The sequence below is a fragment of the Primulina eburnea genome, chromosome 9, assembly GCF_022965805.1.
Source record: "Primulina eburnea isolate SZY01 chromosome 9, ASM2296580v1, whole genome shotgun sequence".
NCBI lineage: Eukaryota > Viridiplantae > Streptophyta > Magnoliopsida > Lamiales > Gesneriaceae > Primulina > Primulina eburnea.
The window spans coordinates 738,367-752,188 of NC_133109.1; the positions used below are offsets into that span (position 1 = coordinate 738,367).

General features: G+C 32.2%; 1 pseudogene; it reads left to right on the forward strand.

The window, feature by feature from the left end:
- The first annotated feature begins 4,345 nt into the window (after positions 1-4,345).
- On the forward strand, positions 4,346-7,149 carry LOC140840995 (protein BOBBER 1-like; annotated as a pseudogene).
- Positions 7,150-13,822: the final 6,673 nt, after the last annotated feature.

Below are 13,822 nucleotides of genomic sequence, written 5' to 3' on the forward strand. Positions count from 1 at the left end.
ACATTTATAATTTATTACGGTTTTAATAAACAAAAAAAAGTGAAACCAAATCATTATCATGCGGTGACAAATTGAATCATAAACGAGATTTGAAAGTTATGAATTTGAATTTTTTTGTGTGTTAATTATTAAGAAAAATCATTATTATTATCAATAGTATTGATATGAGGACTGTATGACTGGTCCAGAGATAAAAATGATATTCTCATGCTCACCTCATTTCAGGTTTTTTTTTTTCCAAAACCTTAAATCTACCTAAAAAATTACCATCCCTAATGTAGACCGCCACTTCAAATTTTCAAGGTAACTATTGTATATTAATTATTCTTAATTATTATATTTTCACAAAATTAATAATCCAGTGGGGTTTGTATTTGGGAGAGAAGAAAGGTAGGGTGTTAATTGTCCATCAAATCCATGACCAAATCAAGAGACTCAAACACCAATGGAATAATTTGGGAAAAAAATTAGAAAATTTAAAAAATATGTAATATAAGAAAATAATTTTCATTTTATTTTATGATGATAGATAAAGATTGTAATCTTGATGTATATTAAATAAGTCATCAGACTAACACAATAACATATAAACAATGATAATAATTACATGTAATAGAGAAAATCGATTCCATAAATTTTTTACCTTTTTTCTTATTCAGTATTGATGGTAAAAAATTATTTTTCTCCCGTTAATTTTTTTTTTCATCTTTGGTTATATATTTATTTTATCAATTTTGTGATTTGAACGATTAATGATGAATATATTTTTTTTTTTATAGAAAAGGGACAATAATGTAAGAATATTGCATGGTTGATCCAACATGATATTAAATGAACACGTGCTATTTTCTATGATGGTGGGGGACACAAATTAATAGCTAATAACATGCTTTTTCAATCATATTTACAAATGTTTGTATCCTAATTAATTAGAATTATCATTTTTTAGGAAATTTATTATGAAAATGTAAAAGGTCAATAACAAAGTAGTGTTGTGTAGGACCGAGTGCTTACCGTTTTACCAAAAGCTATAGCTAGTGGTAATGGTGCAACTCAAATCTTTTAAACCGCACAACAACACAAGCACCATGGTTCGATTGCTCTACCAAGCAAGGACAATTATTGCACCCAACAATCTCCCTCCCAATAATTGCACTCCTTGCAATCAAAGGGAATCGAACCCGTGACCTTGGTTCTGATACCAATTGTAGGACCGAGTGCTTACCGCTTTACCAAAAGCTATAGCTAGTGGTAATGGTGCAACTCAAATCTTTTAAACCGCACAACAACACAAGCACCATGGTTCGATTGCTCTACCAAGCAAGGACAATTATTGCACCCAACATGTTGTTTAGCAATGATGTTACAACTTGATATATTATCTTCACCAAATTTCCGGTACGACAGGGCTATTGATTATTTCAAGATTTACAAAATTTTGAATCACACAATTTTGAATTGTAGGGAAAAAAAATTATTTCTTATGGGCAATCAACTGGTCGTTGACTAAAATTCAATTTTATCGAGTTCAGATTCAAGGGGTCCATTATTCAATTGTATCACTAGTCGTTGACTAAAATATTATTTATTCATGTTATTCCAAGCAATTAACCTTAGAATTACATAGATAACCACTAAAATTCTTTTGTTCTCATAATTTAATTGACCAAACCCAACATCCAGTCAAAACTTATGAGCAATCAACTGGACACAATAGTATTCCATATCAATTAAATGTAGCATTTTCGTTTTGTGAAAACAATTAATCATAAAATCTAACAATCGAGATAACTGCAATTGATAGATTCCAGTTTTGGTTATTTATTTAGACCAAATATGATATGATATGACAACATACATAATCTATCATTGCTCACGTATCAATCATTTACGACAATTACATATCACTGAATTCATAGATAAGTGTATAAAATCATACATCAACAAATACTTGTAACAAACAAAAATACTAAATTAAGCACGAAATCTCATATCGATAAAATTGAAATAATTGAAATATCATCTGAATCAGAGTAAAAACTTAACTTAGAATTGTGGAGAAAATATGAAAATATTCATGTGCCTCATTCTCTTAGTAAAAACTTAGCACAGAGTCTGGGAGTGATTGATTATAGTCTTTGACGTATGGGTTGAGAGAGATGATAGAGACAAAAATGAATTCAAAAATGAAAACCTAATTCTACTATGGAAGGATTGTGTCTATCTATAATAAAAATCAAATTTTTCTTTATATCAATAATAAAAGTTTCATTCTGTCTCCAAAATATCGCATGAATCAAATACCACTATTATGATCCCTAAAATATGATTTTTTATCATAAATTTCGAGCTACTCTATGCATTTGCGAAGCAGTCACGGTCACGTTTTGTTTGAAGACTTCTTCAATTTGGTATTTCTTTTAAAACTTCATCACGAAAATTTCAAATCTAAAAAAAAAAAAATCATCATTTTTAGCCAAAATTTACTCCAATATCATAAAACATTAATTAAACATGTATAAAGTGGGAGGAAAGGGAAATATGATAGCAAATATACGAATTATTATGAACTTATAAAAACCTCTCACAATTAAACAATGCGATATCTCTTGTCTCACATGGTAAAAATTAAAGGTTTAAAATTGCTTTATAATGGGCTACAATAGACTTTTATAGCAACTTAAGTTAGTCATTTTCATAAAATGAAGATGAATACGAAATAGTTGCTATAGGAACCCATTGTACAGTCATGTAGGTGTGAGCCCAAGCTCGGGACGTAACAGAATGATATCAGAGATGATCACGTGCAACGAACACAGAGAAATAAGTGCTATGTGGGGACTAAGTGTTACGTGCATTGGAGCCACCTCTTGAACATGCGGGGCAAAGTACTACATGATGGGAGTCACCTCTTGAACATGTAGAAATCACCTCTAGATCTCGACGTTGGTGGATTGATGGGTCAGGTCGTGACGAGGACATCATGTTCCGAAGGATGTGTGATTGTGATATCTCTTGTCCCGCATTGTAAAAATTAAAGGTTTAAAATTAGTTTATAATGAGCTACAATGGACTTCTATAACAACTTGTATTAATTATTTTTGTAAAGCGATGACGAATTCGAAATAGTTACTATAGGAGCTCATTGTACAATCACGCAAGCTAAGACCCGAACTGAGAGCGTGACAAACCATGCTTGTCTTCATGCATAAAATAGTTGGATGCATTATCTCAATTTTTTTATCATCCTCCCACTTCCAATAATTCTCCATAAAAAAAATTCATGCATAAAAAACAAGTTAAATGTTAAGCATCTCATATACCAACAATACGAACAATTCATTTCAATCAAAATGTATAGAAATTTAAATGCACATGATCTAACAATTCATCCCAACATTTGTTCATTACAATCACAAGTTGTTTGAAATATGTATCAAAGAAACTCTTATACCAAAACACTGAAATTTTTATCATAAGTCTAGTAAAAAAAATTAAAAAATAATATGAATATTCTCCAATGTCATTCGTTAATCTCTTCATACATCAATATTTTATGAAAACGATAAAATTATTGAGTCATAAAGCTTATAAGTTATATCGATCAGTCGACAGAAATGAATGGCCCATATTTTTTTTTATTTTAATTATTAATATATTTCCACATCAGAAATCATTTAAAAGTCAAAATGAATTGATTTGATAAGTGCGCTTGTTTTTCTTGTCTGTCCTTCCTCAGTCCCCACCCAAAAGACTTGACTTTGGTTCAGAGGTACAATTATTTTATTTACAAGCCCATAGAAATCATTTTTCTTAATTTTATTAGAATATTTATTTATTTTTATTTTTTTTTGAGAGTGAAAAGAATTTGTTATAACTGGATTTTGAAATCGAAACCTCGTTTCAAACATAAAATCTTGTTGTCAGATAAACTATAAATAATCGACAATCATAACATGATTTAAATAGTCGCGTGAATTAATAGAGTTTGTTGCTTATTCTAAAACTCCGAGAAAGATATTTGTATTTTTCTAACATTGTTACACGGAAGAAATCACCATTTTTCGTGTTTTTTAGTATTTTCTTGCCCGCTTAGGCTAATTACGCAATTTTTTTAAAAAAAAAATGCATGGGATATTTAAATTTTGAAATCGTCTTAATGGAGAATTTTTGTGATTAACGAAAAAAACTTAATTTGTTAAACAACAAATGGAAACTGGGCCTTTCTTTAAAACTGAAAGTTGTTCCAGGCTACTTATTGAGAGCCAAGCCCAATGATTTAAGAGAATTACATTTGGGCCTGGGATTAGTGGACTGCAAGCCCACATATTATCTTCCAGAATTTTCCTCAGCCTTCGAAGTTCGATTGAACTTCTGACTCAAGTTAGCTGAAGATTCGCCAAATAACGGATTCGCAAAACCCTGTTTGACTAAATTCTGGATTCGAATCGATCATGGCTATACTCTCGGAATTCGAAGAGGATATCCACAGCAAGCCGACGACATCGGCGGTACCACCGGAAAAGCCGTTTACCGCTGCTTTAGAACCATCGAATCCGTTGGGGTTTTTGGAGAAGGTGTTTGAATTCGTCGCAAAGGAGAGTGATTTGTTTAAGAGCGATTCGCTGGTGAGTGATGTTAATGCGGTGGTGAAAATGGTGAGAGATAAAGTGGAGGCGGAGAGGAGGAAGAGGAAGGAAGTCAAATCTGAAGGCAATGGTGGTAAGATTGAGAAAAAGGTGAAGGAGGCAACATCGGCTCCGCCTCCACCGGCTGTCGAAAAGTAGGAAGAAACGGTTGAGATTAAAGTGGAAGAGGGGAAAGGTCCTCGTGGTATGTCTTTTGTTGAATTGTTCATACTACAAGTTTACTTCCTGTATAGTGTTTTTTTTAAAAGCTCATATGGTTTGGTTTCTTGCTTAAAAACGTTTTTTTTGCGTGATTTGGTGATTTTTCATTCATCAATTGTACCTTTTTCTTGTGCATGACACGGTGATTTTGGATTTATCTAAACAACAATCTGTTTTTGGTGTCTTGTTTTTGTTTAGAGATTTTCGATAATCTGCAACGCTTTTTGAGTAAAAACAGATCGGAGTGGGTGAACGAGCTGGATTTTGCTAATTGGTCAACTAGCATGTTTGAGAAGGCCAAGAGCTGAGTTCTATTCAACTGATTAATCATCAAAGTAATTTTCTTTTTTTTTTTTGGGATAATTATGAAACGTAGAGGTTTAACATACTAATGAAATGGATAACAGTTTAGATAGCTTCATATGATGGGGCTGTTGCATCTAGGGGTGGTCACTGGATTTCCTGGAAGGGGTGGTTGATATCGCCTCTGTTGGGGCTGCCTCTGATTGCAACGGGGTGAAATGGTGCATCAGAGAGTTGCATTTTTGGACTTAAAAGATTCCTTTTTGACTCAAATGGGAACATAATTTTTATAAGGAAGACAAAAAGTAAACTACTTGTAAATCAGTCACTCGTTGAACTGAAATATGAGTTGGTAATCTTAATGTTTGTTGTGAACATAGGTCGAAGGAGACAGAATTCTTTTTGTTTGAGTAAATCCAAATGCTTTTTATAGTCTTTAGTTTTTACTAATTTTTCTTACTTTTATTTAAGACAATATTATCTTGGTTGCTAACAGCTTACTTATTACTGAACAGCACCTAACAAGGGTAATGGGCTTGATATGGAGAAGTATTGTTGGGGTCAATCTTTGCAGGAGGTTAACATTACTGTTTCTGTTCCTTCCGGTACTAAGTCAAGGTTTATTGTATGTGAAATAAAGAAACAATACATCAAAGTTGGGCTCAAAGGTCAACCCCCAGTGATTGAAGTAAGTGTGTCTTCATTCTTATGTTGCATGTCTATCCTGGTTGGCTGTTCTTGTCGTTCTTAGTACTTATTCTTGTTTTATCCATCTGCAGGGAGACCTGTTTCATCCAGTCAAGGTTGAGGATTGCTTCTGGAGTTTAGGTAGGCAATATAGCTCACACATATGATGTTCTTGTGGTTATCACATGCATTAAGCATTCGATAACCAGCAACCAGCAGCCCGTTAATAATTCATCTACTTGCAGAGGACCAGAAATCTGTCTCCATTCTCCTAACAAAACAGAACCAGATGGAAGGGTGGAAGTACTTGGTGAAGGGTGAGCCAGAGGTTGACATCTAAAAAGTTGGGCCTGAAAACAGCAAGTTGTCTGATTTGGACCCAGAAACACGGTCAACAGTGGAGAAAATGATGGTAAATGGCTTTAACAGATGACCTTTCCTTGAAAACCCAGTGACAACCGCTTGAGCTAGTTGGTTGGTTTCTTCTTGTGTTGGTTGGACTTGTAAGGCTGGTGCGCAAGTTAGTGCCCATAGAGTGATAAGAGGCCACAAATTTTGAATTATCGATCTACCATGGCTTGCTTTGATGCATTTTAAGTCTTTGACCCTAAGATTATTTACCATCTTATGTGTTCTCCTTTGAATTTACTTGGTTCGAGTATCTTATGCCGTATGTTAACAAGTCTTGTCTTGCAAAATATGGCTGGTTTAAGTATCTTGTCCCGTAGAAGAGGTTTTGACGCGTTTTATGTGCCATTGCGTATTGTATAATGTCCTAACCCCCTCTGTTTAGATGGCCTTTGCGTTTAGCTCTGCCTGCATACTTGTTCAGGCTTCAAAATCCTTCGTACTGCTACTAACCGTTCAACTTTTACTTGGTGTCTTGAAAATTTATTCTGCAGTTTGACCAACAGCAGAAACAAAGGGGCCTCCCGACGAGCGATGAGATGCAGAAACAAGATATATTGAAGAAATTCATGGCTGAGGTAAACACTAGATTATCATTCTCGATCACATCATACTTTTCCACATATTTCCGACTTTTGAACTCAAAGAAACTTACTGATAAAAAATTTGCATAATTTGCAGCATCCGGAGATGGACTTCTCGAGGGCAAAGATGAACTAAAAAGAGTCGGGACTTGTCTGGTAGCTGTTAAAAAAGAATGTCATGTGGTTGAATCAGTTATTATTATTATTTTTTTGGAGTTGGGAGAGGGTATTGTTATAATTGGTTTTCGAACCTGAGATCTCGTTACAAACTTGATTTTGGTGTCAGATGAGTTACAAGTCATCGGCTGGTTGAAGCAGATCTCGTTTGTTTGCCGTACATTTTTTTGTAAATCATCTGAACAAGATACATTTATTTGAACTAGTATAAAAGAATATGCGTGTGCTAGCATTTTAACAAAACAAAATTGGATTGTGATTTGTGATCCACCGTTCGTACTTTAAAGTCAGCCCTTTGGACAAAAAAGTTTGGATGTCTCCCCTAGTTGGGTGTGACTCATAGCTAGTAGACTTGATTTAGTGTTCTTGTCTTTTGTTGGCTGCAGTTATTTATGAAGAAAATAAGATTCATTTAAGTAAAAAGGATGTATTTATTTGGAAATATCTATATGTACTCCGGATGAGAGTTAAACAAGAATAATCCGTGATGACTATGCTTAGTGCACTGGAATGAACGTGTAAAACAAGGGGAATGCCATCGAAAATATTTTAAAAGAACATAGTTTTTTTGTTTTGGATTTTCAGTGAACTAATGCTCTGTATATTTTTATTACACAAAAATTTTTGTGAGATGGTCTCATGGATAATTCATAAAAAAATATTATTTTTATGTCATAAGCATAACTTATTATCTATCAAGAATAAAAATATGTGATACTGTCTCATAAAAAACTTACAGTATTTACTATATTATGAAAAAAACACGAGTCTTAGACTAATCACTTTTAGCATGACCTAAAATATCTTCTTTTTTTTTTTTTTTCAATTTTGCTTTAAGGTCGTATTTGATATATAGATTTCATTTCATCTACTTATTACTATTAGTAGTTTCATATGTTATATTATAATTTATACACACGATATTCGAAATCTAATTATAACAAATTGGTAGTCCCACTGAAAAGAAACCAACAAGGTACATTCCCTATCTTTCTTTGCCAAACACTATGAAATTGTAATTGGGGGCGACCAAATTCGTGTATTTTCTTTGTAGTTATTTAGAATGAACATCCCACAACCTAAGGAGAAGATACATACTTTGATTTTGGGTTCAACAAATTATTCCCTCTACAAATTAAATTTTTTGAAAGAAAATTAACCCTACCGCACTCAAAATAATCAACTAATAATTAAATAAAATAAATATTTTTTTTACAACCTTAAAAGCATAGACCTAAAACTAAGAAGCTTAACGTACGTACCCCGACAAATTCCCCCCATCACACGACAACTTTGTTTACTTATATTAACTGAATAAAATAAAAATAGTTTAGTCCTTATTGAATAATTTTTTTTTAACAAAAATATATTTGATGAATATATATTTTTTTCTAAGGGTGCGGTGTGAAATTAGATCGACGAATTCAAATCCTTGATTCCCATTGCTTTGGATAAATTTAATTTAGTAGAATTTGAAATTCACACTTCACATTAAAAAGTTTAGTCAATGGTATACCAAATACGTTCAGCATATTTGTCATTTAAAATATAAATTTTAAATATTTTCTTATACTAAAATTTCCATTTAAATGTAATTAAAAAGAATAATTCATATATTATTTTGAATAGACAATAATATGATTATCACACTTTAACAATTATTACATCATCATGAGAAATTCATTTAATAAAATCAATAGTCCGAACTAAGATTTATTCATTTCACCACAGAAAAATTATGTTAGTGAATAATTTTTTTCTAAAACGAAAACAAATAGACAAAATTGTCAGGCTTAATAATGGGTACTACCATGCATGTATTTATTCCTCACCTACTCGATCCATTGATTGAATTGAAAACCACCAATTTTTCAATAAATATATGATTGGACTTGGAATATGCTGTAATATGTTTTTTATAAGACGATTTCATTGATTTATAGGCGAGATTTTCGCTTTAATAGGAACATTGAATTTTTAGATAAATATTTGAAATTATTTTCTATAAATCAAAACAAAATGATAAAAATTTGTGTAAGACGGTCTCACGGATCGTATTTTGTGAGAGTCATCCATGAAAAAATATCGCTTTTTATTCTAAGAGAATTACTTTTTATTGTGAATATCGGTAGATCGAGTTGGCTCGTCTCACAGATAAAGATTCATGAGACCGTCTCATAAGAGACCTACTCAAACAAAATTGGGTTCAAGCTAGGCTGCTTTGAAATGGCACAAATCCGCGTTCCTCTACGATCAACGAAGCCACAACCTAACTTGGATATCATTTTTTCGAAGGTCGAAATCCAAGTGTGTCGTTGCTTATATTTGTATTCCCCTCCAACACACTTAGAAGCGTTTTAGGTTACTGAATTGTTCAACCTTTCGAGATATACACGGGCGAAACAACGTGTCGATGATCAATTTTAGTCTTTTTCATCTGAATCATATAATTAAATGATTAATACCATGTTAAATTTTATAACTATGTGGTTAAAAAACATGCACATGTGTTTACCCATTTAACTATAAAAATTTAACAATTATATTAATCATTTAAATATATGATTTTGACGAGAATGACTAAAATTGATTCAACAAAATGTACATGACTAAAAATGTCACACCTCAATATATATACGAATAAAAACGATATTTTACCTAAATTTTGTTCCTGAACTTTAAACGTCATCTCAGACTTAATACATTGGTTTCAGATGAGCTACATATCATCGGGTTTAAATTTTATTCTTTGATCATTGGTGAGAGTTTCGGACTGGTGTGCCGATCTATCGGACAAACATAAGTAAAGTTCATCCATTTTTGTCTTGTTCATCGAACTTTATATATAGCCATTTAGAAAAAGACCCAAACTTTTTTTTTTACTTTCTCAATTATGTTTGCTCACTTTCTGGACAAAACGGATCCATTGATTCATTTCAACCTAAAAATTAGATGAAATTCTTAATTTTAATATCCTTCAATTGTATATTGATTTAGATAATAAAATTTTTATAATCGTGTCATATGATAAAGAAAACACACAAGAAAGAAAACGATTTCAAAAATCTAGATTAAAAGTGCACATGATCTTAACTGCGGTAACATTTGGGTGATAACGATAATTCGTTTTTTTAATATGATAATTCAAATAATTTAATGTAAAAGTACTAGCTTATTATGTAAGACGCCCCTAAACCTCAACTTTTCTCTTAATATGTATGTTTGTATCATATGATAAAATACCATTTTTTTTTTTTGATAATTTATAGTTTATCTAACATCAAGGTTTTAATTTTTTATTTTAAAGTTTCCAAGACCCAACGGAAGTTTAAAATTTTCAAAGATATTTTCGTTTTGACAATCAAAATATTCTTGCACGTCGTATGATTCAAATCGATGCATAAGATGTTTTGTGATATCTACCTTTCAATTTTAAACACTGAATACTAAAATATTCCATATGTTAAGCGGAGATAGCCCTTCATGTAAATCCATACGAACAATCTAGTGTATCAAACGTCTTTTTTCAATTATCTTCATTTGATCCACGATCGAAGACTGAGTTCCTTGTCTATATTATACTAGAAAACTCGGCAAGATATTGCATTGAGAATTGGTCACCGGAAGATGGCAAAACCACAGCGGTACAGCGGAGGCGGACGACAATGGGAGTGGTGTTTGCCCGTGACCTTCAGGGTAAGGTGTGTTGGTCGAGTTTTGGTAGTGATACGAGAAAAAAAAAATCTAACATCTTAATGTGACGTGGATTTTTATACTTGTAATTTTTAGGACTAAGACTCCTACTAGGACTCTAAATTAGAATGATAATGGGTGTCTTATGTTTGAATCATAGTGGCACTCTTACTTTGAATTTTCACCTTGTCAAAAAAATATCTGCTAAGTTTCATTGTCTAACTAGGACTTGTACTAGTTAGATTTTTATTATAATTCTCCGATCTAGTTATTCAAACATTCCATGTTGAGTCATGATCACATGTAGTATTTTAAACTTTTTGACATTACATTACATGATTAAAGTAATTATGATTAAATAAAAAATATATATTCATTGAAATTTTCATATAGGCTGCCATACCACTGAATTGAATGGTTGACAACGCAAAAATAAATTTGTAATATGAGAAGCCATGGCTTTAAAAAATGAATTCGTTAAATTAAAATAAATTTGTCTTAAGATTCACATAAATAAGGGTATCTGCATCCGTAGTCACTAATCTATGTTATTAACATCTCATCTCTTCAAAAAGTATGGGGTCCGCGAGCCACATAATCATTATATTAACACCTTCTCATTATTAATACATACTCACATTCATTTAAGAGTGGGTCTCATGTGAGACCGTATCACGGAGCATAATCTGTGAGACGGGTCAACCCTACCCATATTCACAATAAAAAGTAATACTCTTAGCATAAAAAATAATACTTTTTCATGGGTGACCCAAATAAGAGATCTGTCTCACAAATACGACCCGTGAGACCGTGTCACACAAGTCCTTCATTATTTATGGGTCTCACTGTCCATTTATTCATCTTTTTTATTTTATATTAATTTAATATCAAACTTAATCATTAAATTCAACTTCTTGAATTTGATTATCTCAACGAAAACACAAAATTTAATACGTGTGTGACACTCAATGGTTCGTGAATACAGCTGATTGTTAGTTTACAACTTAATGTGATTCAAGACAATCATTTATCTTTATTCGGACTTATCCTATCTAGCCTCATTCTTTTCACCAACTTCTTGATGAAGAACTTCATAACTCAATTCTTATTGCACCTATAAAAATATGATAAGAGCGCCTAGTAACATCACTTTATGATATCCTATGTATCACTGATAGTGCCTGCAAGAATCAGTATGTTATGGTTATCGTAATACAATTCCTTCAATACATATATCTCAATCAAATGTGCAACCATTGGTACATCAAGAGTTGCAAATGAATTCAATAACGATGTGATGCATGTTTCAGTAATAATAGTGGCATCGTATGTGTAACTAAGAAAATATCTTTCTATAATGCACATGTCTTACTTTGACCAGATTTTCCTTGCACTATTAACTCATCAGATCATATATGATATCCACACATGTATGTGAACGGTGAGTCCCGGACTACAATTCATCGGCTCTTATATATGTCAAAACTATACCCAACTTCGCCATAAGATGATTATCATGGAGTCAGTAAACGAATCAAAGTGCAATGCTAGTAGATAGAGCCACTATATTGTCTCGGGTCGAAGGACTAATCATGTAAAATCATAATCGCAGACTAATCCACTCGATAAGTGATAATCACTTGAAAAGCCCTAAAAAAAGGCGTTCATTGCAATCAACATATGATTACTCATATGTACGATTGAACATCTCTAAGCCCATATAAATGAAACGTGACATTAACATTACCAATACTAGTCTCAATGTTGTATGAATAGATCAAATATTGTATCTTTGTTTTATGCTGTTGAATCTATAAAAAAACAAATTTAGAATATACAAAAGCAAGAAAACAATGTTGTATGAATAGATCACATATTTCCGCTTGCACCGGGATTAATCGTTGACCAAGGAGCCCCACCCGAACTCTTGCCTAATGAATTTCACGATCTACGTTGCGAGATAGACGTCATCAGACCCGGCTCTAGGGGTAGGCGCCCTAGGCAGCCGCCTAAGGCCTCTCTTTTTGTTAGGGCCTCTAATATAATTAGGGCTTTAGTTTTGGGCTTTTTTAAATTTGAAAGTGGACTTAATCAATAAGAAAATCAAGCCCGAAAAAAAAAACTCATATAACTTAATATTCTGAAATTTCATTGTTTCATCTCATCTTCTTCACAGTTACCATCATCGATCGTTCTCTTCACTTTTCCCAAAGTTCTAACCCTAACTTTTATATCAAATAAAACGGAAAATCTACACTATTAAACGAGAAAAAGATGGTAGCTAAGCTTGATTACGATAGATTGAATGGTTTGGCCATATTGTCTATTGAGAAAAAGATGGTAGCTAAGCTTGATTACGATAATTTAGTCGACAATTTTGCGCAACAAAAAGCGCGGAGAATATGAACATTTTGTTATTTGATTTTTTTTATATATGTCATTTCCTATAATTAAATAAATTTATGTAGCATATTAGATACTGTTGATTAATTATGTGCATTTAATCATCAGTTTTTTATGTGATATTTGTATATTTAATTTTTAAAAAAAATTATATAAAACATTCACCTAAAAAAATAGCCTAGGGCCTCCAAATTTCTTAAGACGGCCCTGGACGTCATGGTACTATTATACATTCAATGAATTTATCCACACAATTTTCATGTGTATACAAATAAAATAAATCTCATAATTTGATAAAACTATAAAATATTATTAAAATAAATATTTTTTTACACAATAATCAATAAAATATACGTCAAGTTGACTTGTTGGACACTTATTCTAACTGTTTTTGCTATTGAATGTCGAACCCGAGATTAAGGTCTCAACTTTGAAATGAAATATCGTGCTCGAGACTCGGTCGTAATAAAATCATACACTACATATAGTTGTTCAACCACTTTAGATAGCATTGTATTCCACCTATAAACATGTTAATAATCGATGACGAACTATTATAATTTTTGATAAAATTATAAATTTGCTAGTCGAAACACATAATAGGTATGCCCAAACACTAGTATTATATATATTAGTTCATTCAATTTGTCGGCAAACAATTATTAAGAAATTTGGCCTTTGGACATGGGAGACTGACACATCTTATCTTTGGGCATG